Consider the following 24,561-nt stretch of genomic DNA (forward strand, 5'->3'; position numbering starts at 1 on the left):
TCATGGGTTTTGTGGCACCCTTTGGGACACAGACCATGTTTAAGGAGCTCAGGCAGATTCTCGTTCGATTTTTTTGCAGTACTAAATAACCTCAGAAACACTTGATGACTTCATTGCAGCCAGCTGTTACTGTATAAACAGTTATTTAAAATACTGTGTCCTGAAATACCCACATCTTGATGCAGGGAAATAGTCAGATGCTATTGCTGTGCAACACTGTATAATCACGGGAATGCCGGGCAGGTGACAAGCGTGGTGCCTCCTGGAGTCGCATGGATCTAAACAGTCACCACTAGAAAGCAGTGGAGAAGTGAGTGTCAGCACTTCTACCCTTAGTGACTCCTGCTGGGTAGCTGCTCCTCCAGCATTCTCTCATGCAATCAGTTTTAGCTGACCATGTGGACTTTATTGGCATCTACATGCTGGCAACTTTTATTTCCAAGAGCAATAGCAGCTATTCAGCCAGAGCTGCAGATTAGTTGATGGCTCACCCTGCTGAAGCTGGATTCAGATCTCTCCTAACCTGTTCCCAAAAAGTGAATGGCTGAAACCTTTGTATTATTCCTGCCATCTGCCTCATTCGTGTTCCATGCCTTAGGAGAGAAATCTTTGTTCCCTTCTCCTGGCTTTGACAGTTTTTCTGGATGAAAGAACTCCAGGAAGAGTGGGATCAAGCAGAAGTCAGTAGTGCTGTACATGCAGCTGTCTGCATACTCCCTGCACCTGTTTGCCCTCTGTATTTCTGGCCCTAAAAAATCCTAGGAATTCTTCATTAAAAGTTTTTTTCTTTCATCAGCTATCTCCTGACAGCAGCCAAGATAACCATTTGTCTTTCCAGAGGGAGAGGAGAGCCGGGTATGGTGTTTTATTTTGTTCTGCTGTTCCCTGATCCATGGGCAGAGCTCTTTGTGAAGGTGTCCCCAATTTCTTCTTTGATCTGGGCCACTGTGTGCAGGCTGCTGCTCGGGGTTCTGCTGTGTCTTTCCATGTGACACAGTGACCTACATACCTGTCCTTGCCAGTAATGGGTCATATCCTGCCTTATCTGACCCTCCCTTTTCAAGGGTGATAAAGAGAGATCTTTAATTATCTGGTGGTTTCCACCCACCAGTCCCCAAGTTAAATGTGGTGCTGCCCTCCATCCTTGTTTGTTTTTGAATAAGAACCAGCTAATGTAAAGGGTTTCCATCCAGGCGTCTCTGTGAGGTCTTAAATCTTAATCCATCCACAATCTTAACTAATTGGATTTGTTTGCAGAAGAAAGCTGCCTGTGGTTTGACTTTCTGCAGAAGAGTAACCAAAAAAAAAAAAAAAGAAAATAAAAAGGAGGAGCTGAGGAAGGGATAGAAACAAATTACATTAATGAAGAGAAAGCAAACTGCATCACAGCTTACTCTGTTGCACGATAGGTATAGGCGTTGCTTAAACTTGCAGTGGAGGTTTTGCATGAATAAGAAAATCAGTGGCCTACATGGTACTTAATATTCCTCCACCCTTGCAGGTTAGTTATGCAGGGAATAAGCAGCATTACTGCAATGAGACTCACTAACTTATGCATTATTTCTGCTTCTAGTACCATCGCTCCAGTAAAACTCGGAATGTGAAATGCTTTTTCTCTTGAGAGTAGCTTGTAAGTGCTATCTTATTTTTGCAAGCAGCACTGATGAATTGGTAAACATAAATAAAAACACAAGTAGCCAGGAAAATCCAAACTCAAGGGGGTAACTCATTTTAGACCGAAGAGTCAAACTCAGGATAGCAATATACATGTCCACTGATGACTGAGGAGCTGTGCCTATCACTCTGCTCTGGTATACTGCTACTGCCTGCTGCTATCCCTGTGTCCTCGGCTACGGCACATCTGCTACAGCTGCATAAATTAGGTTCAGATGGCCAAAAAGCAAGCTTTAGCCAAAGAAACTGCACCCCTGTGAGCGCTCCAACACTGCCTAAAATGCTACCACATCAAGAATGAAAAATACTGCATACAGCTAATTTAGAGAGGTCTGTAGTTCACATATGTTTTCTGTTTGCTGCCTCAACCTCCCCTGGGCTGGAGGCGAGCAGTGGGCACCCAGCTGTGCCCAGTTATGGTCAGGGACAGGGAGGGGCAGGTTGGAGTTTAAAAACAGAGCAAAAGGTCAGCTGTTTGCCTTGGCTTAGAGACTGGGCTCTGGTTTTGTGGTCTCTTTTGATTTTTACCAATTCTGAAGGTTGTGAGACTGAGTCTAGCTTATTCTACACTAAATCTGTACTGGTGTTACATCACTGACTCATTTCATTAAGGTAAGGGAGCTGTGAGCCCTGTTCCCTGTAACAGAAAGGGTCAGTCTGAGTGTGCTTCCTGCTGTCTCTGTTCCCCTTTTTGATGGATACCAGTGCCAGGTGCTGAGCCTCAGTGTAAACCAAGCCCTGCTGAGCATCAGAGACCTACACAAAACCATGAAATTTAGGAGAGGGCTATAATGATATCATCTTTTTGAGCCGTTTTTAGGAGTCTTGAAGAACACTGGTTTTTAAACTAATTTTGATTTAATGCGTTTAGGACCTCTGTGATTGATGGTGTCTATAAATACCATTTAAGTGCACAATAGAATTTTTAGCATGCCATTTTCAGGAGGTGGTGAGCCAGGGTTGCTGCCTCTCTCCTGCAGCAGCTTCCCTTGGCTGTGGGGTGACCCTCTGGGTGGCATGTCCTTGGCACCAGGGACATGTGGTTGGGGGGCTCCTCAACATCCCCTGCCCCCTTGTTTTGGCAAAGTTGTTGTCCAAGGAGCGTGCTGGGCAACTGAGGTACACAGGGCTACTGGGGAGAGCATCAGGGGATTTCTGTGCTCAGAGGACAGCACCAAGTCATGGGGAAAATAATCCAGAGGGCAGCACAGGCAAATGGGACAAGTGCCTCCAAGCAAATAGTCATAGGAGGCACAAAACAGGATAGGGACAGGGAAGAAGAGGTAAAATCTGCCCCAATCCTCTGCACCCCTTTCTCAGAGATCTTGATGGTGTTATTAATATTATGAATACTTTTCTTGGGGAAGGAGGGGGAAAGCATTTGATAAGAATCTGATTATATGTTTCTATATTTAAAAAGGGAAGTTTTTTGATGCTGAAGTAAGAAAAAAAAATTGTGGTTTACTGTATTAAAATTGGCAAGTACTTAGCGTAATCTAGTGATTAAAGCAGTCTTTTCTTGGTACGCTTGTAAATCATAAATTCCCACTGCAGAATGGCTCCTGTGGCATTTTGCCCATTAACCTTTATGTGCTTTGATCTCGCTTTGACTCCAGAAGTTCAGGCTGCTCCCTGGCTTGTTTAGCTGTTGCTGTTAACAAAACACTTGCCGCTTGAAATACACAGTGCTTAGCATCCGTGTGTTTCTTAGCCTTCAGGTCTCTGAGCACATGCAATATTGATGCCTTGTGGATCATAGAAAAAACCTGACTCATTAGTGAGGAGATATTGAATAAACATCCCCAAAGAAAGCAAACAAGCTTGGGCATTACGAAGACTATTTTTCAGCCTGAACTGTGCTAGCAGAGGCATAGGAAATGAGAGCTTAGTGAACTGGAGAGAGGAAAGAGGAATCATGCAATATTCACGTGGAGCCAAGATGTGTATCCGCTGCCTGCCTTGCAGACTGGCACGGCAGTCAGCACTGGGGTGCAGCTGGGAGGAGTGGGGACCCGCTCTGCCTCCTGTCCTGCCTTTCCCAGAGGCCAGATGCTGAGGATGGGGCTTGCAGAAAATCTTCCTGCCCGGTGTCTGGCAACAAGCAGGCATAAAGCACAGCCTTTCTGCAAAGACTGCAACCATGATGGCTAATGCATGCACAAGTCCACCCTCATTCCTCCTGGGTCTCATCCAAGCTCTGTCTTTGGCTTAGTCCTTCTCTTTTCTTCACCTTTTAAGAGTATAATGGATGATATTTACCTTTCTCCTTCCTTCCTATAGGCAGTTCTGAGGCCAATGGCTGAAGCCACTAGTTAAGATGAAAATACTCAGAGATAAAAAACTTACCACAAGCATTAAGCATTCTTAAATAGGCTGGATATGTATTTTGCAAGCCATGTGACATTTATTATTTATAACTAATGACTATATGACAGCTTGGAAATATGAAAGACAATTTGCTACCCATGTTCAGAGACTCTGAGTTCACATGAGTCTATCTCAGTCTGAAGTCTAAAAAAGGTCACTTTGCAATCTGTAAGCAGCTTTAAAGCCTCCATGGGCCTTCAAGCATCAGGCTTAGCCAGTGGGGAAAAAGCTCCCCTGGAACAAGGTAGCTCAGACAGCAGAGAGCCAGAAAAGGGAAAGAGCTGGTAAGAGCCAGCTCCTGCTGTTGATGCAGATAGAGGAAGAGGAGCAGTTTTTTTCTAGAGACAAAGCATATGTGTCTGATTTGTTACCACTTCAGCTAGTAATTCTCACATTTATTTATTCCAGGCTCATCTTCATTTGATCAAATGGAATATGTGACATTGTCTAATGGATACATGAAACTACATGTGAGTAGTCCTAGCTCCACAGTCTCTGTCATTGTGGGCTACATTTCCTACCATTCAGCCACTAGCACCTGTTTGCTGTTGCTTTTCATTCGGCCAAAACATGCCACAGAAGTTCTTTAAATCTGGGGTTTCTTTCCATCCAGAACTCCAGTAGCCACCCATGCAGAAAGGTGAGAGCCCAGATGTCTCCTGTAACCTGGAAAATGCCAGAAACACATTGAGATGTCTCTCAACACACATTAACTCCCTCTCCCTTCCCCATACTGAAAAGCGCAAGCATTTCACTTTTGTACAGAAGGTGCCTGTAAACACAGTCCCTCCCCAGGACCAGTTGCCCTGTGGAGGATGTGGCAGACACCTCTTTTGCAAACAATGCAAAAAGTTACTGTCTGCTGGCTTCCTACAGCAGCAGCTCTCCACCTGCTCGTGTGTGAATTTACAAAGTAAGCTTTTCCTTGCTCCATTTGGGCTGAGGCAGCAGGAGTGTTTCCATGAAAGACAGAAGATGAGCCCTCAGGCCAAGGCCAGGGTGAATGGCAAATCATGGGGCAAATGGGGCATGGAGGCAGGTCAGTCTCCCTGGATCAGCACATGGATCCAGGGTGGAGAAGCTCATCCCTGCTCATTTGACACAACCACTTTTGCTTAAACATCTCCTACTTGTTCCCTTCGAGTGGAGTTTCCCCCCGTGCTGCCTTGCGTTTAGAAGATGATTTGGGACAAAATGCCACCTTGCCACCTCCCTCCTGGCTGCCCATCCTCTCTTTAAATGGCTTGCCTGGTTGCAAAGCTGGTGCCAGCTCTTGGCATTGTACTCTGACTAATGTTCATTTGCTTGCACAATGGAACATTCGACTTCTTATTACCTAACTTTGGCCTTTCTGCCATCTTCTCATTTTCCCATTTATTTCATACATCCATTGCAAGTGATTAGCTCCTAGAAGTAGCAATTGCTAGTCTGGTTTCCTCAGGAAATAGGGTGATCATGTTCTGTGCATCCTCAGATAACTGTTGAAAATACCAGTTGATTTGATTTGGCTGCTGGAGAGTGGGCTTAAAAGCGAATTGAATTCCTGCAAGTTTTGTACAAGCAGGCAGCCAGCTGGAGCAGAGAGGAATCCTGGAGTCACATGCCAGAAAGAAAAGTAGCTGATACATTTTATCTTAGAAGATACCAAAAAATTCGAAAGGGAGATACAGTAGTTAGGCACCAAAAAAAGTGCTTCAGTTTGTACCTCCAAATAATTGTGAGGAACAAACCCATAAGAAACCTGGACTCTTCTAGTGTTTATTAGGTTAATTTTAGGTTGTTTGCACTGTGATTGGGACAATAGTTTTAGATCCCTGAAAGGGATTTTTAATGTGTTGTTACAGACCATGAAAAAAATAACTGTAATAATACTGGTAAAGGCAGACAAAGGAAATCTAATCACCAAAGGTTCATCTGGCAACTGCAGGGCACAAAAGCTCACCCCACAATTTTGGGGTTCTTTTGCTGGCAGCAGATTCTCAGCCCTCACCCGCTCCATTCCCCTTCCACAGACAACCTTAATATCATCTGACAACAGTCAGATGATGTGTAGACATGTGTAATCCCACAAGAAATGAGCTGGCTTGGAAATGGCAAGTGCAGCATCTAAGCCCGGCTCCAGGTTTCCAGCTCCTGACTGCTTACACAGCAAAGGTGATAAGGACAGTACTGAAACCAGTGTGATGTTTTGCATGGTGACAAATGCCTGCCCAGAATGGACAAAAGGGAGGATTTAACCACAGATTGTCTCCTTGTTTTTTTGGTTTTTTTTTTTTTTTTGTGTTTTTGTTTTTTGTTTGTTTGGTTGGGGTTTTTTTTGGGTTTTTTTTGGTTTTTTGTTTGTTTGGTTTTTTTTTTTTTGTAAATAGGCATTTTTTCCATTGTAAGGCAATTCCATAAAAAATAAAAATGAATAAAAATGAAAAGGCTTCAGCAGCAGTTTGGCTGACAGGTTTCATGCAGTAGTGCCGTGTTAGAGAGATAAACATCAGTGCTTAGCTTACAGATTGTCTCAACACCTGGAAGGCTGTTATAGAGACAGGTTTAATAATTAATTGCTATTTCTCTGAGACAATGTACCCTGGATCTCTTAAGGTGCATATTGCACACCAGGTAACAGGAGGAGTAGGCAAAAGAGACAAAAGCATTAGAAAAGATAAAAAGACTGAGATCAAATGACATTATTCCTCATGTCATGGTGGAAATGGGTCTATATTCAGCTGATCCTGCATGGAGGCTGCCTGGAGGTGTTTCGATGTGCTTGAGGTCAAAATACTTGTATTCCAAAGTTGCTTTTAAGTAAATGATTCTCATACAGCTGGTGGCAGGAAAAAAAAATGAAAACAGATAAATTCCTTGATATGACTGTGTTGGGTTTGTCATATCACCATGCACAGCTGAAGATACTGAGGCATTGTTTTACAACCAGAAAAATATGATATCTGGAAATGATGTCCCTGAAGGATGTATTTTCTGTATGTAGTATATATTTTCTCATCTATGTTTAGCAGTACTTTCTCTGTGCAAGCTATAAACCTAGTGAAATTGAATGCTACAGTGAAGGGGGAAATAAGGAAAAATATTATTCTGCTGGGCTCCTTAATGACCACAACCCAAACCACAAGCCTGGACTGTATCCTGGCAGCAGAGGAGCACTAACACCAATTTCTCTCTGTGCCTCTGTCACCTCCCCTGTCAGTTGCCATCACTCACTACGTGCAGGGGGTCTGTGTGTTCACACAGGGCTACTGAGAACAAAGGCAATGGCAGCTGATGGCTCAGAGCTGCATGTTCTGGTAGCAGTGAAACTCCAGTACAGAGTGTAGTCTTATCATACAAGCTTATTTCACCAAATGTGTGTGTTTACTGATGTGAGCATTCTCATCTCAATGAAATTGATGAAATGAGGGAAATTATGAACACATCTAAGGTATCTACAAGGACAGGACTAACTGCTGATGGCTGCTGTGCTGGATTTAGGCTGCCAGTGATCAGTGTGTCTTGTCATTGAGCAAATCCTGTTGACATCCTGGGAAAGATGCAAATCCTCTCTTTCCCCAGGTTTTTATTACTGAGGAGGATCTTGATTTCAGTGAGTCAGATAGTGTTCTTTTGTGAACACGTCAGCTCAGATGGCTTTGAAAAATATGTTTCCTTATGAATTGAAGCTGGCTCTCAAGCTTCTTTGGTAAGCACAGTGCACAAATTAAAATACTAATCATGGATCTGTGCAGTTAAACTACTTGTACAGATGGGTTTGATGCTGTTGGTTGCATTTTCCCATTGCTACAGCAAAAGGAAGGAACTCCTGAGCTGGAACAGGGGTTTAATAGAGGAAATTATTTGGGATTGCAATGGCCTCTCTAAGAAACAGTTGCTGAGGAAAAGCTCTGTTGGCAAGCTTCCTCTTGGTTCGTGTCCAGATCCTCAAAGTATAAGTCATCCTAAGCCAACTGAAGAGTACTTTTATACTACCTGAGTTTCTGACCCTGTACTTTATCATCATTTCATGTAGCTTTCATCTGTTAATGTGTGAAGAAAAACCATCCTAGGCTGAAATACAGCATTTATCAAACAAGTTTATAAATCTGTTTTCTGTAAGACTTTTGAACTAATTAATTTTGCCTGGCATAGAGATTTTTAAAATATGTAATGGAAAGTTGTATGTGAAGAAGCAGTAGAAGCAAGACTGGAGCGTGTTTCTGGAGAAGAGGGAGTCACTCTCCTGGTTTCAAAAAGCAGCAAATAGGTTGTGTGATTTCATAATGTCTGGGGTTTTAAGCAAGTTCTGGAATGTGCAGTTGTGAAAATGTGTAAAAATTGAACCCATCTCAATAAACAGATTTTTTTTCTATGTCTCCCTTAGCTAAAAGGGCTGGCACTCTTACTATCCACCATTGTTCCTGCACTAGTGATAACATTCAGCATTTGCTGAGTACTGTACTTATTTCCCCTGCTGGAAAAATATTAGCTAATTAAATCTTCCAGCACTTCTGCCATAAGAGCAGTCATTAGAATTGGCTTTACTTTATGGGAAAGAATAAGAGAGAATGGAGAGTTTAAGTGACCTAACCATAGCAAATTAGTGCAAAACTTGGATGGTGCTCTTGATTTCTGTATAGCCTCTAAAGACTCATGAAAATGATATTCCTTACTGATTCAGCTAAATAGCAGAATAATCTTGGGCTTTCTCTCAAAAAAAAAAAAAAATGGAGGACTGTTGTGGACTTGGATCTCATAGGTAGTGGGATTTCAAGTTTCTGGAACTGATGTTTTTTTCTTCAAAACTCTTTGACATTAACTGTGAGGCACTGGAAGAATGTTAAGGCTGTTGTGTTTCCATGCATAACTTTGCTGGCCCTTGAATGGAGTAGTAAATCCATAGCAGAAGAAGTTCTGGGTCTTTGCACGTCAGTGTTTGTAAAGCACACCACTCCTGATGGAGCAATGGGAGCAGCACACCATTCCTGATGGAGCAATGGGGGCAGCACACCACTCCTGATGGAGCAATGGGGGCAGCGGCTCCGTGGTGCGGCTGCTTTCCCGTTGAGTCACATAGTGCGTGTGCTGTGCCGAGTGGTGGCATCACTAACAGCATGGCAAGGGGAGGATGGACCTCCTCGGTGCTGGCAAACATGCCCTCTACACTGAGCTTCATGCATGGGAGGGCTTAGGACAAACCAGCTTTGTGTTCATTCACGGCCCTCACCATTCGTCGCAGATCGTGGCTTTGTGTCACACGTGTCCTTGGGAGGTGGCTTTTGATGGGTGCCAGACTCAAAGCAAAGGCTGGGTTGGATTTTCTGTGTTGTCACTCATCAGACTCAGCCATTGGCATGAGACTGTGCATCTCCCTTATCTAAATCACATCAATTGCCCTGGGTGGGCTCCTCCTTGCATCCTGAAACAACTGGTAACTACATTAAAACAAAAAATGCTTCAAAGTGTGGGGGCAACCTTTTCCAACAACCCAGCTTAATGTTTTCTGTGAAACGTACTTTTTAAATTTGATTGCCACTCCAAGGCCATCTGTGTTTCACATCAAATCATGTGCAATGATTCACTTTTTACTCGGTTGTTACTGATAAGAAAGGACCCTCTTTAAAATGTGATTTCCTCTGTGGAGTTTTCTAGGAACCGGAGGTTGGTTGAATAATTTTATTGGGACAGTAAATTCTAAAGGAAAGACTATGTAATTCCTCAACAATACTGCTTTCTGAGATGACAGCACAATAAATTACAGGTGTGCAGCAAATTCCTAAATGCAGTCAGTTGACTCACTGTGCTGGGTGGATGGAAAAAGAACAGTGGCAGAGGGTTGGGTCACTGAAATCACATGGAAGCTTTACCACTGCCTTAAGTCAGCACTGGGAGATCTACTTTTGAAGAACAGTTGAAGCTAAAAGCTCACACTGAAAAAAAATTTCTTTTGTCAAAGGCAGCTACTCTGTGTGTTTTTGACAAAGAACTCTTCCAATCTACCATATTTTAAAAAGTTTACCTCACAGGATGAAGTCATTAACCTGTTAAGATTTTCATGCTTTTAGTGACAGGGTAAGGGGGAATGATTTTAAACTGTAAGAGGACAGATTTAGATTAGATTTTAGGAAGACATTATTTACTGTGAGGGTGGGGAGGCACAAGAACAGGTTGCCCAGAGAAGTTGTGGATGCCCAATCCCTGAAGTGCTTAAGGTTAGGTAGGATGAGGCTCTCTAAATTTGGTTTAGTGGAAGATGTCCCTGCCCATGACAGGGGGTCTGGAACTCATTGATTTTTAAGGTCCCTCCCAAGCCATTCTGTGATTCAGACTTGAATAATGGTCAGTGTCTGAGGCTTCAAAGAAAAGAAAGGAAAAAGGTTTTTAAAAAGCCAAAAAATATAGCACGAGATATCCCAAATGTCTGCTACTTATGCAATGACAGAGACAGGAAAATTCTGTTCTGACCCTTGATTTTCTGCTTTCATCATGAAGTTTTGCTTATCCCTACATTTGTGATCAAAATCCACGTATTCTTGCACAAGAAAACAATGTAGCCTCTTCCATTGGTTTTCAGTGCCCTGTAGCCCAGCAGCAATGAATTGATGATCTGTTTCATCAGGGATATAGTGGGGGGTGTAAACTGCCAGGCTTTGGAGCTGCTTCATAGAAGAGGGAGCAGGAGCTGGAGTCAGTAATCACACGATGTCCCACTGCCTTTATCCCCTGTCATACATTAATTCATGGATATTAAGTCCAGCAGGGACTGTTATGATCATCTATGCTGAACCTCTGCTTGTGTTGTACAATTTAACCTTTTTTTCCTGCATCGGACTGAACAACCTGTGACTAGACAGGTATGTATTTTTAGAAACACCATTAATCCTGATTTAATGATTTCACATCATCAAGAATTCTGAAAAAAGCTGGCTTTGGAAAGCTATTCATGGGATTTTTCTAAATGTAACCAGGAGATAATTAGTGTGCCCAGGGTGATGCTAGAAGTTATTAGCTAAGGCCAGGGAACAGACCCAGGTGAGCACTCTCCCAGCCTGTGCCATCAATATAAAAAATCCTTCCACTCCAACATTCATAGGATGTTCTCAAGCAAATTGAAGTGCACAATTTGTCTTAAACCACTGGGTGTTAGTTTCATTAAATGTTCCTGTATGTGAGGCTTCACTATGGGGTCTCTTACTGTTCTGGACTAGGTTCTAAGGTGAAAAGATGCTCTTTAGAGAACCGACAGCCAGTGTAAGACTAGGATTCAGAAATGCTTAACTGGTTTTGTTGTCCATTAAGTAGCTGAACAATTAAGTAGCTGTGCTGCAGTCTTCTTTAACATGAGGCATTTTGGATGTGAAGAGGCAGGGGACACAGCTCCTGGCTTCTAGGCTTGACCCCCTAGGTTGTTTTATTTATACTTTTGACAGAATTAACCATCATCATAAGGTGAGTTGAATGCAGGGCAGGTACTGACCAGAAAACAGAAATCTATTGGAACTCTTAATCAAGCAAATTTTCACTGTTTCTTATGCAAATGTGTCATAATTTAGCTCATTGGCTGTGCTTTCTAATCAAATGTAAACAAGCAGACACACTCCTCTCTGTCCTTTTAAGGGATACAATGTGTGTTCTTAAGAATTGGGGCCACAGGTTTTGAAGAGAAAATCTGCTTAGTGGCCTGGATATTAATAAATCTGCTAGCAAATATAAAGAGTGAGAGATGAATGACAGATGTGCAGATGCAGTGAGTAGGAATTGGTACAGGCATGAGAGTTGTTTGTCCCTGAGTGTTCTCCCCTGCTCACTCAACCCACGTGCAGTGTGCTCTCTGTAGGGTTTCGTGGCCATTGAATGCATTTATTCTGAAGTCCAAGTAACAAGTGTTACATGGTGAAGGTCTTTGATACCAAAGCTAATAAGAAAAGGAAGGGGGAAGGAAGGCAAGGAAGAGGTATCAAAGTCTCCATATATTTATTATAACCCTAGCTTGAGATCCACTGAGCTGGAGCCTTCCCTAACCCTGCCAGTGAGGTCTCCTTGACAAAGCCACAGAAGCAGCCAACATGCTATGGTTGTGGGCACTTAGTTCCTTGGACACAGAGGCAGTTTTAGTGTCTTAAGGCAGGTACAGATTTTAGCAATTTAACAAAACCAAAAAAACCCAACTCAAACTAACCAACCAAAAAAACCACCCCACAACCTAAAGCAAACTAGCTAAACCCCAGCAAAAAAAACCAAAACCAAACAAACAAAAACAAAACAAAAACCCCCTGAAAAACCCAAAGAAACGCCCCCCCCCCCCCCCCCAAAACCCCAAACAACTTAACTCATGATTTTACTAATTTAATTATAGGTTAAAGGTCTTTGTCAAAGCAGCAGCTGAGGCACCCACTTTAAATCCCAAATGTTTTTTCACATTTACGGGTTGGAGACTAGACTAGCCCACCATCTTTTCTATATGGGCAAGGTTCTTTAATTAATTTTTTAACCTCACTGTTCACAACATTGAAATACATATTATTCCTTTATGCCAGCTTTATCTTCTGGTAATGATGGCATAATCTTTTCACAGTCTTTGAGTGTTTAATGCAGAGAAACCTATTCTGAACCATTTTTTCTCCTTCTTGGTTTCTTTATGGTTACTTATTAGGTTAAATCAGAAGAGAAAAAACCTTTCCCATACTTAATGCGCTTTGATGAGCCATAAATTCAGACTCGCATCATCCTTGGAATGTACTGGGAATGAGGACAGATATGGGCAAGGGACTGTGAGCCACAGGTTTCCTTTGCCTGGATTAATAGTGATAGTAAGATAGACATCACTACTGAAAAAATAAACATCCTTAAAAGTAAGCCATCATACAAAATGCATGTATGCCTATAAAATAACAATAACTCAGTCACATCAGGCTGTATGAAATGGGGTTTTGTTTAGAGCCTGCTTCCAGACAGTATAAAGAATTCACTGTGTTTATCTGATTACAATTGTCTCCAGGAGCAAGTAATTTATTGTATTGTAAGTCTGGCCACCTACCAGCAGTGAAAGCCTGTGCTAAGTGGAGCCCAGCTTTCCAAAGGACTAAAAAGCTGAGCTGGCATGCTAGTTCTGACTAAGGTAGAGTATTGGCCTTCCTTGGAATAAGACCATATGATCAAATTTCATCATTGTTTCATCTGATGAAGCAATATATAGCACAAAGATTGTGAAGCAAGCATGTTCAGTAATTTAACAAGCTGCAAATGTACTGTAGGATTTGATCCAAAGCCCACTGTAGTCCGTGGAGAGGAGCAGTTTCTCAAACACAACTTGAATGAGAGAGGGAGAAATAAAAACACTGGAAAACTTTAGGAAAAGAAGAGCAAAGCAAAAAAGCCAGAATAAAGTCATGGGCTAATCAGCACTAGGTCACAGTTCTCCCTCTTTCATTCCAATGTATGGCGCACACTATTTATATTATTTTTTCATGTATTCTGTATGGCAAGGCCACAGCTAGGAGCTTACCTGTTTCTGGAAGAGGAGTCCCCTGCACTAAGAGCTTGACCAGCTGGGTGTAAGGTTCTCCTGTCTGCACCAGACCTTGACAGAAAGATTTGCCTTTGCCCTACCTCAGACTTTCCTTGATAAGCAAATGGTCATGCCTCTGCCTCTCTTTGGGCCTGCCCTTATCAGTCCCCTCCCAGGATTGTAGGCTCTTCATTTGTCTGCTGTTGTGCCACAAAACCGCTCTTTTGTCTTCTAGTTATTGAGGATGCAGTCATGGCTCAGAAGCAGAGACCAACCACTTTCTCTAGGAGTTCAGAACTAATCTTAACATAATCTGTTGGTACCAAAAAAACAACTTCCTTGAATGAGATTGAATAAAAATTAATGTGAATGCTTATCAGATAAAGTACCTTTTTTGTTTAGGGAACTATTCTTCAAGTCTTTGCATGTTCTCAATTTGCCCTTCTCACAAGCTCAAATTCAACCCTGGTCAAATAACTTTAACCTCTGTTAGAATCGCCAGACTTTTACTTCACTGAGCTTTCTTCAAAAGCCAAAGTTGGTTTTGTGTTTCAGTCCATTCTATTTGCAGCTCCAGTCAAATGCACCAGATCTTCTTCAAGTACACAAAACATTTACTTGGTCCAGTGTGTAACCAGAGTCACTGATGGTCATGGAATTGCTCATTGACAAGATGGGTGTTGGCAAGAGAAAATGCTATTTGGAAAAGCAACATGTTACTTGAGTAAGTCCCCCTTCAGGAGGTCAGGCTGCTGAACCATGGGAAAGTGGGGTACTCAGCAAGAGAGAAGCTTTGGGGAGGCTATGTGTGATCTGCCAATTTGACATCAAAGTCAGTAGATCAATAGGTCCCTGTGCCTCTCCCCCAAAGAAATATTGCTTTGCTGATAAAAGAACCAAGTAAATGATGAAAAACTCCATTTTGCTGTGGCTGGGATGAGATGCTTTGGGGTTTTATTTTATGTCTTGCGAGTTAAAAGCTCTTGGCAGATGAGAAGATGTGTGGCACCACATAAATATGAAATGGCAGCTGCAGAGATGAAAAAGAAACATTGCAACGCCTCATTTAGGAATACCAAAGGGTAAACATGGTGCTGTTTTGCCAGGCTGACCTGTGCTACTCAGGTTGATACCAGTGCAGACCACGAGCCAGCCATGAGACATGGCCCCCACGTCGGGTCTGTCATCACCCCACTGATGGGGTTCTCCATGAGGAGATGCAAATCTTCCACTTGCCCAGACTCTTTCCCCAGCTTATCTTCGTGTGCCCTACAGCACTGAAAACACAGCCACACCTCTGTGGGCGTGTGTGCCTCAGAGCTGTGCCACAAATGGGGAGTTTGGCCAGTGGCCTCACTCACGTGGGTTTGTGTCCCCTCCTCTCGCCCACACTGGAGCCACTGGGGCGTTACGGCTCGCCTCCAGAAACTCAGGACAGGGAAACATGGGGTTATATAGTCATGCTTGGAGGAGTTTGGGGTTCTTTAAATCTGTTGTTCAAACGTTCAGTAAACATTCATAAAGCTCATATTCTCAGAACTATTTATTATTGTTTTTTTATTAATTATAGGAACCGCCATTGCTTTGTCACATGGGAAGTAAAGAACTGCTTTGACTAACTAAACACTCAAATCAGGTTGGAGAAGGTTGTGGTTCATTTCATTAATCACACCAGCTGTTACTGTTGTTCATGTGATGTGGAGAAGCAGAAATGGCTGTTCTTAAGCATGAGATTGCACGCGTGCTGCTTCCTTTGAGACAGTTAAAAAAGGTGTTCTGCCCATGTCTTGAAATATGTAATGACAGGTGTACTTCTTATATATTAGAGTTCTTAGAGTTTTACACCACTAATACCTGGTATATCATTTGTTGGGGACACACACCTTCCACTAGCAGCAGAATGAGTTATGTATTTATAGAGGCAAGTTAAAAGTTTGCAGTGAAATGGGAATTCTGAATGTACTATGGTGTGCCCTGTTCTTATCTATCAAAGGTTGAAAAGGACAGAAATATCAGAATTTGAGACTGGATTAATGAATGCACAGGAAAAAAGAAAAGAAAAAAAGCCTTACCCAACTTTGAAAGTAGTTTCCCAGCAAAAATACCATAAGGCACTTTCAAAAATCTAAACCCTTGTGTTTTACTCCAATTTGCTGTAAAATTAATGACATCTGGTATAGTAAGAGGGTGGAAAAGAATCCAATGCATTGGATATCGATTGATTGCAAGTAATTTGAGAAAGATATTTTACAACTTTAAAAAACGGAAGAATTATATATGTCTACAGTAGGCATATATAAGTAGTATACATAATGCTCTCGAAAAATCTGGCTTCCATCAATGTGTATAAACCCTGTTGGACCAGCTCCTCAGCAGCATAAGCAACGGTAATCACTCTGAAATCAATGACCCAAACTCTGACAATTTGGACTGGCTACAGATCTGCCTGTATTAATTATTCATACGATAAATACAGAAAGGTCAGTGGTAAGACTGCTTGCCATGCAGGGCAATTGCTTATCTACCCCAATCAAAAGGGATAATTCCCAGATCAGAGTCAGATGATTAATCTGTGCACATTGTTCAGGCCAGGGTCTTTGTATTGTGGTCAGCAGCCCATGAAAAACCTGAGTGGGATGGAACACCACCTCTTCCCCCCCTTGGCTGCCAGGCAGTAACAACTTTCTGTCACTACTGTGTGGTCCAGATTCAGTCAGTGGCCTAGGGCTAAAAGATACATAACAACTAATGAATCTTTGGAATTGGAATTTGGAATTCTACACTTGAAATATACATTTAAGACTATTTACCAAAATTACACAGTATTCTTTGAAGACAAAAGTTTCTGCTTTTCACAGGCATAATTTTTTATGTCCTCTCTTGGAAAATTGTGGGTGGATTATGTAACTGTTATGGGTGTTTATTATTATCTGTACTGGGAAATCAATTGGTGCTGCAGAGGATAACAGCAAACACTTAGAGCAAAGAGGAGATGATACTCTCCTGTGGTGATACAGATGACAATGATGGATGGTAAATAGATGGTCAGAGAAAACCCTACTGTTTGCCTGGCAGGATTGACCTTAAACAGCTATGTAGGTTTATATATATTTTGTTTTCAGCCTGGCACCAAAGCAAAAGTAATGGGTGCAATACACATGGAGGCCGTGTGCCAGCAACAAAATTGCATTTGCATCACTTTTGTTTGTGTTTAGAAAAAATGCTCTTGGGTCTGTTTGCTTGAGTAGTGAAGCAAGAATTTCATTATTTCAATGTGAGGCTCTGGCCTGAAGTGGAATATCAGCTGCTAGTCCTTCATTGTTTTTGCAGGCAAAAAACAATACAAAAATATATCCAAGTGTTTGACTTTCTCATGGTCCGCTGAAAACCTCAGTCACTGTGTCTATTTAGTCTCCCATGACTGAAAGCACGTGCCAGTATGCAACTGCACTCCTGGTTCCTGGTTCAGCCTTTCTGTACCTTTAAGTGCTGGTGGCAGGGATCTCTCCAAGGATTATCGTCACATAAAGTCTCACAGAGGTCACAGTGACATGCCAGACTCTCTTTGCCAGATGCAGTACAAACGCATCACGAGCCATGATACCTGCCTGGAGTGAGGCACAAACCCTATCTGTGGCAAGCAGGAGACCCCCAGTGCTTTCTGCAATAAAGATACAATGCCTAGTTTACTTCCAGCTTGGCTATTTATGTGGTCCAGCCACATTTGCCCGTGGTATCACCAGGATATATCATTTGGCCTTTCCTGCTTTGACTGTGGCTCAACAAACTGTTCAGCTGTCACACTGTTAGCTGGTTCTCACAGCTTGGCCATGGGCATTCTCACCTCCGGGAAACAAGCAGAGCTGATTGAACTGCTCCACATCACACTGCAGAATTAATTGCACCTCAGAGAAGAATTAGGTTTCTCTTTTACTTAGTATAGGCCTAAATCTACCTCCTCTGAATTCAGTAACAAACTGTGACTGATTCTAGGGCAAATCTGGCACCAGTCCTTCATTAGCAGATGGACTTTGGGTATCAGTGAGTGAAGCTTGCACTGTATGTGTAAGGTAGTATGGATTTTCTGTGGGGCCTAATAAATAAATTTCTGTTACTTCTTCAGGTCCTAGCCTTGCCAATTATAAAAGTTTGTCATTGTTTTCTGAAGGGCAACATTAGCATTGTTGGGGAAAGCTAGCAACATTCATGTGAAAGAAATATAATTAATATGTGGCCGACTGTTAGAAAGACCAAATTACTGTCTACTGAGGAAAGTGAATCTGAGTGTGTCTAATGACATCCTTTAGAAAGTGATACTCAGCTAAGAAGATATATTGTCATTTGTGTTGATAATCTGCTATATTAATGCTTGAAAATAGTTTAACTTAGGCAATTAAAAAATTTTAGGGGGTCTGCATTTAAAGATCATGGGGAGTATCAAAGTGACAGACATTTCTTTCCCATTGGGATCTCAGATATTCTTAGAGTTCATGGTATCAAAAAAAATGGCAAATGAATATGAAAGCCTAAAAGGAAGAATGCTTAACACACTTAATTGAGATGACAACCAACGTAACAAATGTCAGAATAAATATTTTATAATGCTAGTGAAAAATAAACTGAAATAAAGCAGATTTCATTCTGGCCCTATTAAAACTTGATATAGTTTAAGGCAAGTTGAACAGTCCCTGTCCAACCACAGCTATGAAAAAGCCAAGTTAGAGTATACGACTCTGGATATAGGGTTAGCTCATATAGTGATGAATGGGATTTAACTTCATCTCTGATGACTGTTCAGTTGTGGTCAGCACATTCCAACAAATTTACCTTGGTTTTCCATAACTGTATTTAAAGCACAGTAACATCTGGCTGGGTAGATAAGGTTTTAGTTTGTACTTGAAGGCTTTGTGTTTTTTAGGGTGATTTTTATGACATAACTACTTCAACAAAAGCTCTTGCATAGACACAATAATACAAGGGAAAAAAAGAGAGGAAAAAAAAAAAAAGAAAACAATTCAAAAAGAAGTGGTGGTTTTGATGTTATGGCTTATGTTACTTGCCAGACTGGAATGCATCTTAAAGGCAAAAAGCCTCTAATTATGTAGGAGGAGTTTACTGGCAGAACTCTAGCAGCACAACAAAACTTTCAAATGTAAATGGAGCTAAGTGCTTATTTAAGTAGCGTGTCTTCTAACCATTTAACAAAGCATAATTTGTTTTCCAAAACTTCCCCTTCCCCAGCCACACAGTGGGTCTGACTCTTACGCAGTTCAGAAGTCAACAGGACAGCAGCCCACCTGAGAGGGAGGATCAGGCCTGATCCTTTAGAGAAAGGCTGCATTAATGGGATTCTCCCACTGGCAGAGGGTGGTATAATGAGAAAAGCAACACTCTGGGAAGTACAAAAACATGCAAAAAATTAGTCCTGCTTGTCCTACTCCTGCTTACTGACACATTTATATGACTTTTCACCCTCCTGTGTAACTCATGCCAGCTCTAACATCCTTACTGATCGGCGCACGGGTGCAGCTGGGACAAAAGGGATTTAAGAGATGTTATGGGACACCAGGCAGACTGTGCCCTACAAGGAACAGGCTCTCCCTCGCCCCATCCAGCTGCTGGCTCTGGCTGCCATGACCAGCTGCAGGAGACTCTTTTCTTGTCTGTGGTGTGGCTAGACTGCATCTGTGTGAGGCTGTGTGAGGAAGCCTTACCAGCTCAGGTTGTCAATAGCTTGGCTCATTCTTCCAATTCACTGAGCAGATGTACCCAGGAAGGCTGGGCAGGAGGTCACATGTAGTTGTAATATTTTATGAAAATCCCTTTGCTAGGATTTTCTTCTCCTGAGAAGCTGAAGGGCCTCAGCTTCAAGTGTAAACAATTTGTTATCTGCTGCTGTGGAATGCAGCAGGTGCTTTCTCGATTGGTCAATGTGGGATGTTTCTACTTGGTGGCCAATCGAGGAGGCAGCAGCTCTCAGACTCTCTAGGAGTCACAAAACTTTGTTATTCATTCCATTCTATTCCTGTCTCGCCTTCTGATGAATCTTTCTCTCTGTTCTTTGTAGTATAGTTATAGAGTGGTCTTTTTTAATGTAATATACATCATAATATAATAAGCCAGCCTTCTGAAATGGAGTCAAGATCTCTCCTTCGCTTCACCAAGTCCTGACTGCCCAGAAGACCCACAACAATAGTCACATTTAAAGGATTACAGCGACTGAGCAGTACTGTACCTGCCTGTTGTATTTCTGACTGTTGGCATCACTAGTTCAGTAAGCTCTGCCTGTACTCTTTCTACTCTTCCTCCATCCGAAAAACATCAACATCTAAGTCAGACACGGAAACACCTATTTTGTACTTTTTCTTGCATTTGGGTTGAAAAGGGCAAAGGAAAAAAAAAATAAGAGAGAGAGAGAAAACTGTAAGATCGCATTCCAGAAATATTTTGAAAATCCACAGGCTTAATGAGAGAAAAGAACTAAATGCATGAATGTTGTCACTGGCAAGCCATCTGGAGCATGCAAGTGAAAAATGCTTTCAAAATCTTAAAAGTAAATGATCATGCAAAAGCATGAATAGTCTGCACTTGAGGCAAAAGGTGTTTAATTAGAATTGGACAAGTCTTTGTTCTAAGTAATTAAAGGTAAAATTCCAGAGTAGATGAGATAAATCCAAACTCCTTAAACATTTGACAGTTTTAAAGAGAAATCTGCAAGGGTTCAGGCATAAACCCACACAAGGAGAGGCAGAGGAGGAGGCCAGACTGCTTAGGCAGCTGTACTGAGACATTGCAAGGGCTGAGAAATCAGTCTCTGTCCATGTAGGGTGATTCAAAGCACTCAAGTCAGGCATACAGGCATTCCCAGCAACCACAGAGTAGAATAAACAGCCTCCAAAGGGTGATGAAAAATCGCATGTGCTCATCAGAGAGCTGCCTTGAATTAGTCAGGCACCTCAGCTTTGGTCCTTATTCTCAGAGCTGTTGTTGGATTTTATACTAGATGGCATCTGCTTCACACAGGACACAAATAACGCTGGCATCAGGGACAAGCAATACAGCCAGAGGAATGAAAGGTTGAAGGAGCCTCATGGAACAGAGGCGTTGGAGTACCAGTACTGCCTGTGCTCAGACCACACCTGGTTGCTCAGGAACAGGACTGCAAGTGCATGGAGGATGTCACAAATCTGAGATTCATCAACCAAAGCCCTCATTTGGAGGCTGGTAGGACAACTATGGGCATTATGGTTTTGGAATTTGGCATGGCCAGAAGGAACCGTCTAAGGAGTGAGGCACTCCCATAATTTTGGAGGTCTAACTAAAAAGATGCACATACTACAATGACTGCTTAGCATGACAAAAGGTTTTATATGACACAGTCCAATTTCCTAAGTGAAAAAAAAAAAAAAAACCTGAGGAAAAATCCTCAGTGTGCTGTGGGCCGAAAATGTTCTTTTTTCTTTTTCAATTGTTCTGGATACGCCATAGTTAGGTATTAGTAGTATAATCTTTTGATTCCAATTGTTTCCAATAAAATCCACACTTTGCAACAAGTTTTGCTGAATGAATGTCATGACTAATCTTTGAATAATTTGGGTCCTATTACATTTTTAATAGCATTTTCCAGTTTAGTGCTTTCTCCCTTCTCTGTAATGGTTGCCATAATAAGTTTATAAGCAGATTTCCCAGCAAGAGGATTTGTTATCACCCAGAGCTTTCCTATGGAGACACTCATCAATATTAGCAACCGTTTTTGAATTATACTTATGACACAATTATACAGCTACCAAGTGCACTGCATTTCTCCTCATTACAAGATCACTCATGTTTACTGAAATTTATTTTATTGAATTTATGGATATAAGAGATGACAATGTGAAAAGCTGTACTTCTTCTCAGTGTTGGCCAAGACAAAAGCTTTAAGATTCTATTCCATCTTCTGACCAGCACATGTGAACAGACTCATCATCTGATTTGAAGCCTAAACCATTTTCTAGCTACATATTTTTAAAGGGCTTTGCAGAAGTGGAAGTGTGATTACTTAGGACTATGTACTGCAAGCAAATCACCTCAAGCAGGTATCAAATGGTATGAAAAATACACAGATGGTTACCAGGAATCTTTCCTTCCTAGTGGAACAGAAGAGTTAATTTGTACACTAGCAAACAGAAAGTCTGGTCTCATTGGTCTCAGAAGAAAAAAGACAAATGCTGAGTGTTATCAAAGATACTGCAGCCGAGTTTCTTACCCTCAAGAAGGAGTTAAAACTACCCAGTGGTAGCTGAAATCCTGTTATTAAGATCCCTAACCAGACAATTACAGTTTACTCAGATCAGAAAGCACCCTTATTTTACTGGGTGAGTACATGAGATTTTAACTCCGTCACACTAACTTTTCTGGTCATTTAATTGGAAATAAGATGTTGAAAATTCCTGGGGACAATCCCAAAAAAGGAGCTCAGCTTTGAATAAGGGATTTATACTGCTTAACTCTGACACTCAGCTTGTGCAGAGTGCTGTTTTTAGAGCACCAAACTCTGTGATAACCACACATTGCACAGGTGCCACAACTGCCTGCGCTGCAGTACATAACCTCACACGTCCAGTGCACAAACAGAAGTGTCCTGCCCAGCCCTGCTGTGTTAAACACAGGAAAGGTTCTTGGGTAAAAGTAACAACTTTTTGCTGGTTTGTTGTTTGCTGTGTTGGTTTGGTTTGGTTTGGTTTAGGGTTTTTTTTTGCTAACAATGTCAGTGCTCCCCCTTTTTTTCTGTGTATCTCAATGCTTTCTTGTTGCTTCAGACTAAGTGTTTTGGTTTCTGAAGGTCCTCGTTCAATGACCCATCTGCCTCTATCCCAGGTACAAACATTTTGGGGATCCCTACAGAGGCAGAGGACTGCAATGCTTGTCACACTTTTGGCTTTGGATCTTACACAAAATATAGCTTTGTCCTTTTTTCTTTTACCCCTGTGAAAGTCACAGAAGTGTTTGTAAGAAAATGTTTTCTCTTCCACTTGTGATAGATACTTTGTAGATCAGCTGAAATTGCCTGGATGTTCTAAACTTATAAGCATCATCCCACCAGAGATGTGTTCTTGAATGTTAAATTTAGGCTAATTGGAGGCATATCCTTTAATTTAGCCAGCTGAGGTTACTAATACAGATCAAGAGCTAAAAATTAACAGTGGAGCTGATGTATGCTAAATGCCTAAGTGATATCTTAACCTATAATTATACAAGTTCTGTTAATAGTGAATAATTCAAATCTTCAGGGATTTCAATAGTCTAATAGGCTGTAGTTATTTCCAATTTACATTATGGTTGCTAGGTTTCATTAAAATGAGCAAAAGGCTGCATAGCGTAGCAGAAGAAAATTGGTGTTTGAAGTTATCACCCAGAAATCAAAACATGAAATTTAAATTAGAAGGTGTCCAAGCAACACAATGACACCAAAGCCTAGCACTGATAATGAGAGTAGGAAGACAGGGAGTTTGCAGGGATTATTAAAGGAAGACAGCACTACTAGCAGCACGCTCCGTAACAGCGATACCTTAAATTCCCCACTGGTGTATGTAAGGAGTCCAAAACATATTACAAACCTCCATTAAGCCTTGCTATGTTCTTCTGAATTATTTAAATTTTGTTATCTCTGATTTGCAGGTGGCAGGCTGAGGCACGATAAGGCACAAGGCTTATCTGGAGTCATGGGATGACTCAGTAGGATGCAAGAGCCGCAGCTGGGGGCTGTAGCCTCCCTGCTAGCCCACTGATGGTACAGCTACCCCACTGCTCTGGGGGCTGCTCAGCCAGCCCCCTCCTCCACCAGCCACTGCCAGTTTCAGCCTCATACCACAGAGTTCAGTCCTCAGCTGGGCTGAGACATGGGTCTTTGGGAGGTTGCTGTACACCAGAACCCCCAGAGCAACATGGGTTAAAGTTACCGCTTTCCAGAGAGCCAGAGGGAGTTGTTATTCATCTGGATCACTGCAGACGCCTGACTTGCAGTGCAGTCCCAGAAACACATCAGCACGGTGGCAAGGATGGCAAATCACAGTGGGGAGGGAGAGCAGGAGCTTGGAATGACCAGCTCCAGCCAGAGCTGGCACCAGGGAAAGCACAGCCATGGCCACGTATTTTTCTGCGGACCTGGGATACCCTTTTGGGAGGGCATGTGTACAATCCCAGACCCAAATGACAGCTGTGGCCTCCTCTGGATCAAGCCCACCCAGGTTTGAGAGTAAGGCCAGGTTTTGCTAACTAAAGGCTTAAACCTGTCAGAGTGACTCATTGCTGTGGTCTCATCCACCTCCTGTTCTTCTGAGCCACACTGCATGCGAGGGAACTATTTTTGGAACAAGAGGGTTAAATTAGATTACTTAATAGGTAATAAAAATGCCACATAATGTAATGGGAATGAGAAGTGTTTGCTACAATTTGGTAGAAGTCGAGCTGTCTGACACATTTTGACATGTAAATTTGACTTCAAATTTCTTTATAAGTTCTTCTGGAGCATACTTTAAATATAGTGTCTCTGCTTCTTATGAGCACATTAACAACTAAAATAAGTGTTCTTTTCTACCTAAAGATTAGCTATTTCCTTAATGTTTAGTTAGTTGCTCATGCTGCTTTTTCAAAATTCAGGCTCAAATTCTCCATTTGTATATAACTTCAGTTTATGAACCTACATTTAAATATCTGAATTTTTCTAAAAAGACAGAAGTACAGAGGGGTTTTGTTTGGTCTTCTTTTAAAATTTAAATACTTTGAAGCTCTGCAGTTTCTACGTTAGTGAATAAGCCATGGGATAAAGAGTTATAATTAAATAGTTATTTCTCTATAAAATAGATCATTCCAACAGCTTCTTTTTATTTTATTCTGAATCAATATAACCTCTTGCATCTCAGCCTGAAACAGACATATCCATTTTGCAACATATTGCTAAATTTCTCTAATTTACATAAGAAGCAACAGCAAAACTCCACATACATTATGTTAGCTAAATTATTATTATTATGTAATTGCATAATGGA

At 41.7% G+C, this 24,561-nt stretch overlaps 1 long non-coding RNA gene across 2 annotated transcripts; it reads right to left on the reverse strand.

Moving 5' to 3' along the window:
* Positions 1 to 1,313: 1,313 nt before the first annotated feature.
* On the reverse strand, positions 1,314 to 23,122 carry LOC119699284. 2 transcript variants are annotated; one of them, XR_005256381.1, is made up of 3 exons: positions 23,082 to 23,122; positions 5,378 to 5,631; positions 1,314 to 4,707 (listed from the first exon to the last, which is right to left on the reverse strand). It is a non-coding gene; the product is annotated as an uncharacterized LOC119699284 (long non-coding RNA). The 2 variants fall into 2 exon arrangements; XR_005256382.1 differs by having other exon boundaries at positions 5,533 to 5,631; positions 23,082 to 23,117.
* Between the last annotated feature and the right edge of the window lie 1,439 nt (positions 23,123 to 24,561).

Source organism: Motacilla alba, chromosome 3 (assembly GCF_015832195.1).
Source record: "Motacilla alba alba isolate MOTALB_02 chromosome 3, Motacilla_alba_V1.0_pri, whole genome shotgun sequence".
Lineage (NCBI taxonomy): Eukaryota > Metazoa > Chordata > Aves > Passeriformes > Motacillidae > Motacilla > Motacilla alba.